The 6,176-nt window shown below is 43.0% G+C and overlaps 1 pseudogene; it reads right to left on the bottom strand.

Annotated features, from left to right (window-relative positions):
• Positions 1-2,507: 2,507 nt before the first annotated feature.
• Positions 2,508-5,759, bottom strand: LOC136511398 (F-box protein PP2-A13-like; annotated as a pseudogene).
• Positions 5,760-6,176: the final 417 nt, after the last annotated feature.

Raw genomic sequence — 6,176 nt, 5'->3', positions numbered from 1 at the left:
TTTTTTTTAAAAGCGGCAACATCAAATCAAAACTTTATATATATACATAGTCCTATATACGGCTTGTGTAGCTATTATTTAGTTTCTTGCTTGTCATGTGTAGTCTGGATGATTGGGTTTGCTGGTGGCTAGCTGCCGGCCGGGATTATGCACGCGCCGCTGTATGGCAGGGGTTCTCCGGCCATGCATATCGACCCGACCGTCTAATGATGTCGTGGCCGGACAAAATCTATTTAAGTAGTCTTATGTCTTAATTAATTTATTTATGTACAAGCAACCATGAGCCAAAGCGATGTAGGCTGCTCCCTCCGTCTCTAAATAACTATCGTTCTTACTTCTCGAAAAATAACTTTAATTAATTTTATATAAAATATTAATATTTATGGTACATAATTAATATCATTAGATATATCATTGAATCTATTTTTATAATAAATTTATTTGAAGATATAAATATTACACATATTTTCTACAAATCTAGTCAAACTTAAGGTACGAAAATAAAAAAATAACAGTAATCTAGGGACGAAGTAAATATCAGCGGTTGGCTGGTTCGTTTCGTTGCTGGTTCGTGAAGAAGTACTGCTGGCTGGTTTATGTGAGAAAAAAATACTATTCCGACTGAAAATTTACGATCATTTACGACAAGCCACAGCCAAACGAACATGCTGTATATCTATATCATCGTACAGGTTATTTGTTGCTAGGATACATGTGACGGGAAATATTGCAGGCATGGCCCGCGTTCATTCTTCTCTTTAATTTTGACGACCATCGAAACCGTCCCATTGACAATATAATACCGTTATGCTTATCTAATCTCAACTTATTTTAACTTATTTTAACTTATTCTCTCACAAAACACTATTAATCAGTCGAAATCGGATCCGATCAGCCGGAATCAGTCGAAATCGGATCCGATCAGCCGAACACCCCGTTGGTACAATTAATGTCTCGTCCTCTCCTCTGTTATCTTATTGGTACAATTAATGCCCCGGCGAGGCGTCCCTGGCTCGGCCTCCGTTGTGGCGCAGGCATGGGCGAGCGGCGTTCCCGGCGTGGGCGGCACGAGGTTCTCCTTCGGCGATGATGGCCCCGGATCTCTCGGCCTCTACACCTCCGGCGTGTGGCATGGCAGTACAGTGCAGTGGGCCTAGCGCGAGCTGGCGCACAGCATCCCTGGGCATGTCATAGATGCCCCGAGCGCCGGCCATGGAAGATTTATTATGATGAAAATTTACGTTCAATATATTTTAGTTGTATATATATAAATATAAAAATATATAGATTTATTACCGAATTATTATATAGTTTTATCGAATAGCATATAAAATTTTTGTGCGGCATATCCTCTTTTAAAATTCTATATAGGTCTACCAATGCTATTCATAGACACATGTAGCATACTACTGCCCTAAATCTTGAATATTTTAGTCTAACAAACAATCATCATGCCAAGACCTCTTTTTAAGAATTATTCTTTTGCATTAACATGGACTACTTTACTGTGAAATAAAACACTCCTACTCTTGTAAGAAAACTAAGTTTATATAGAAGAACTAGGTTGCGTGCCCGTACGTTGCTACGGGATAACTAAATTTTTATATTAAAAACACACAGGTGATAACAATACTGTGAAATTAAATACCCACGTTAAAGTACATTAATCCAAAAGGCAAAGTTCGTGAAATTAACACGTCATGAAGAGCACGGTATCGCAGGCTCACCGACTCTAATGTATAGACATTTCCACATTTTTGTTGACTTGGATATTTAACAAATAGGCAATGCCCCGCCACATTTATGTTGACTAAGCACCGTGTTTTTTTAAAAGAAAACATGAGATGGACAGACATTGTTGGGTTTTAACTTTTTTTACATCATCACTAATCCAATTGAAGCGAGAGGACCACAATCGAAAAATCAGTACAGTAATGGAGCCATTCACCAACTGCCTCCAATTCAGGTTTGAATCACAAACCATATGCAACCTTGGTTGACGCTACAGTGACTTTTGATTTGTGTTCAAATTAAAACCAGGACTCCCTGACATCGAGACACAAATACTTGCAGAGGCCAAATTAAGTGAAACTTTCTGGAAGCATATGTCTCCAACAATGTATAAACATAAGCGGCCTGTTCGCTGGTTGGTTTCTGGGCTGGTTTGAGCTGACTGATGCTGGTTTATTGTGAGAGGAAAACACTGTTGACTGGCTGATTTGGGCTGGCTGAAACCAACCAGCGAATAGGCTGAAGATCTTTGTACATGTAATGAAACATCTGTTTCTACATGCGCGTGTCAAGCGCTCCGATCATATACCTACATCTACTTCCTGACCTCCCTACTTATTTGACTAACACTACAGAAAGTAAATACAGAATAAGACCTTACAAAAAATAAATAAATTGTTCATGCACAACTCTCAGAAAAAGAATATGCACGCTACCCTTTTGGACAAGGATCACCCGAAAAAAAGAAATAGGCTAGCCAAGGAATTCAAGCACTCCTACAAAATTTTCTGGCAGAATATGCAGTCCTCTTATCCGTGATCTTTGGGGTATATACAGACTAAGTCAACACACAGTCCTCGTTTTGTATGCATACAATCAATCTACATCATAGAGAACTTGAGTTCCGTCACCTCATCTTAACTCGATATGATGAAATCACTGACATGGCAAAGGATCCATTTTCCAGCGTTAATGAGGTAAGACTCGGATGCAGTGTGCTGATCGTCTGAAGTTGAAAGTTATCCCAACCATGGATATTCTCAGAGCCATGGCCTCGGCAGCCCATCCGCTTGTGTGGTCTACCCAATGGAGCAGGAAGAATAGGTTGTATGAACCAGCAGGAAAGCAGAAATGAAGTTAATTGTACGTCTGTACACATATAGGCTTTCCGATGTTACTGAAGTGACTATGAATGCATGCAGCATGCTGATTAGCTTTAGGATTTTATATATGTACAATGGCACAAAAGATAACATAGCAGTATAAAGGCTCAGTAACACTTAACAGAGCACACAGCCTAAAAATCATGGTCCTACACAACTCAATCATACTCAAAGTACTTTACTGGCTTGCTAATTTGTCAATTGCTGCTGACAATTTGGTTAAATTGTTCAGCACTGATGACATCTAAATGTGTCTGAATATCCCATGCATTCTACTAGGAAACACACCAGCAATCATCACAGAAATATATCATAGTTCTTTCCTGAGTAGGTATGTGAAAGAAATACATATGTACCGAGAAAAGAAATCTTCAACCAAATTAACAAAAGAAATACATTAAATGCTCATCAAAAAGGAATGAGGAGTATACGATCAGATTATTGTCTTATTGATGAACATAAGAAAAGTCAAGCAATTAACAAAGAGCTTCCAATATAATATATAACAAAATATAGTAGACCATATGAAAGCATGTCATGATAAAAGTATTCCATGATTTCATTTTATCACGACCCTGACAGTTTATGGAATGCGATCTTAAGCTCATAATGAGTACATCTACTGGGAAATGAAAACAAAAAACAAAGTACCTTGATTCCTCTGTGGATAGGTGGCTCCAATACCTCCTATCATCTCTCTCTGTGATCGACATAGACTGAGAGGAGACGGACATGCAAAAACCTCCCTGGTTCTTCTGATCCAAAATTCCTACTCAAATAACTGGTTTTAGTTAGACCATTGTAGGGTTGAGATGGTAGACTAGAGGGGGTGGATAGTCCTTTTTAAAATTAAACGTGCCGGCTAATCGAAACAAATACGAAATTAAAAACTATCGGTCTAGCCAAGACCACACCCCTCTATCTAAGTTCATAAGCACCTTATAAAGATCATAATTAGGCAACAAAGGTGCCGGGCTAGCTAGAGCTCTCCTAATCAATTCTAGAGCAAGGTCACACAAACCTATGCACTAGTACTTTGGCAATCGGGAGAGCTCCTATACAATCTAATAAGCAAAAGCACAAAGCTTCTAAGCTCACTAGCAAAGCTCAATAACAAGGCTACACAGGCCAAATTATAGAGCGCAAATACTTAGCTACATAAACTAAACAATTTGACTAACAAGGTTACTAAAACCAAATTAGCCACGCAAAGGAGCTACTTCTATGCTACACAAGCAAGAAGGCAACTAGTAAACTACTAAAGCTAAACTTGTCACAAGAGCAACTACACAAGCACAATGTAAATGAAAGTAATACAAGCTTGTGTTTCATAGAAAGCAAACCACCGAGAAGATGATGAAGACAATGTTGACACAGTGATTTTCTCCTGAGGTTCACTTGGTTGCCACCAAGTCATGTCCTCGTTGTGTCGACCGTTCACTTTGTGGTTCGGTGGCTAATTGGCATCACCCGCCAAGCCCGCACGTTGGGCACCGCAAGAACCTACCCTGAAAGTGAGGGTAGCTCAATGACACGTTCAACTAGAGTTGCTCTTCGTGATCCCCGCAAGGTGAGCACAATCCTCCCTCACAAATCCTTCTCCGTAGCACTGCACAATCTTCTCGCGTGCTTCAACGGAGTCACAAGCCACCAAATTATCTATGAGGTGGCAACCTTCAAGAGTAAAAAGCACCACCGGCTTGCAACTCAATCACCTAGTGTCACTCGATGTAACCTCATGATGCAATCACACTAGAATCGTTCACTCACTCGATCGGATGATCACTATCAAGCACAAGTGAGTTAGAGGGCTCCCCCAAGTACACCTACACAAGCCACCAAGGCTTAAGGGTGCTCAGCAACCAGCCCAAGCCCGAGATCCACCTCTATTTATAGCCTCCAAGCCAAATAGAGCCGTTGGAGCAAAGCTACTGGTTTCTACGAGGGCACCGAACACGGCGGTGCCTCTCCCAACGGTCGAATTCCAACGGCTAGAAACGTTGGTCACCGAACAGCTAGGGGCGGTGCACCGCCATAGGGGTGGTGGTGACCCCCTGGCCAACTACGCGAAACACCGACTCTCTAGAAATTTAAGGTGGTGCACCGCTGTCACCATGGCTGTGACCCCCTGCGCTCAGGTCCAAACTCGCCAGCCTCGGGAGGAAAGCGGCGGTGGCACTAGACGTCCCCTAGCGGTGCACCGCCCTGCACATGGCGGTGTACACCGTCACCGGCGGTGACCACCTCCGCTGCTACTGCTCTGAACTGGGGCAGATGGGCACTATGGGGTATAACCCCCGATACCCACAGGGCTACACATAGGCCTAGCCACTAGGGGAGGCCCAGCCCATGAGACCACGCAGGGGCCACGCCACCAGTCGAGGCCTAGCGTGCAAGACGACGCCGCATGAAGTATGGCATAAGTCAACGTGCCTCGCAAGACTACATAAAGATCCTCGGTGATCTAGGAAATCTGCTCGGATATGATAGATTACCATGATATCTGTAACTTCCTATCTTTTAAACCGATCAAGATAGAAACAACTGATCTGTAACTCTACCCCAGGCTATATAAGGCGGCTAGGGACTCCCCTCATTTTCATTGAAACATATGTAATACAATCCACAAAGATACATGACATAGGGTATTACGTCAAGTCAACAGCCTGAACCTGTCTAAACGCTGTCTCTCGCGTTCTGTGTCACCATTCGGTTTTCTCATACGCACCTCCACCGATTCATCTACTATCATAAGCATACCCCTTAGCAGACTACCAACCAGATTTTGTCGATAGTGGCATGCCAGGTAGGGGGTGTGCGTGCTGAATTCATGGCCAACCAGATGGTTACCTTTTTGACCTCCATGGCCCTTCCCAAGCTAGGCCAGATCTTCATGATCGGATCCATGACTTGGGTCATCGGACCTGATAGCAACAGGAGGATCATGGAGGAGGCGTAGGATCACCCTACACCGATCACGCTGACACCTACATCGACATCTTCGATCCCTGTGCCCTACCACTAGGTTAAGAGATCTATCAGCAGTGACGATCTGATCGCATCCATCGATTAGGTCACTGACCGCCTAACGGAATGTCAGCTCCTTGTGGATTCGGTCCTAGACCAATCCAGAGCGGGTGATGATTTTCCTACACTCCAAGATCACCTAGCCGCTGTGACTGAGTGACCTGCTCGGCCACACCGTTTGAGGCGACCAAATTTTGATCTGGTGATCATAGCTACTCTAGAGGGGTGCACGACGTGGCATCGACCACTTCCCAA

The sequence above is a fragment of the Miscanthus floridulus genome, chromosome 16, assembly GCF_019320115.1.
Source record: "Miscanthus floridulus cultivar M001 chromosome 16, ASM1932011v1, whole genome shotgun sequence".
Taxonomy (NCBI): Eukaryota; Viridiplantae; Streptophyta; class Magnoliopsida; order Poales; family Poaceae; genus Miscanthus; species Miscanthus floridulus.
This window is presented reverse-complemented; position numbering and strand designations above follow the sequence as displayed.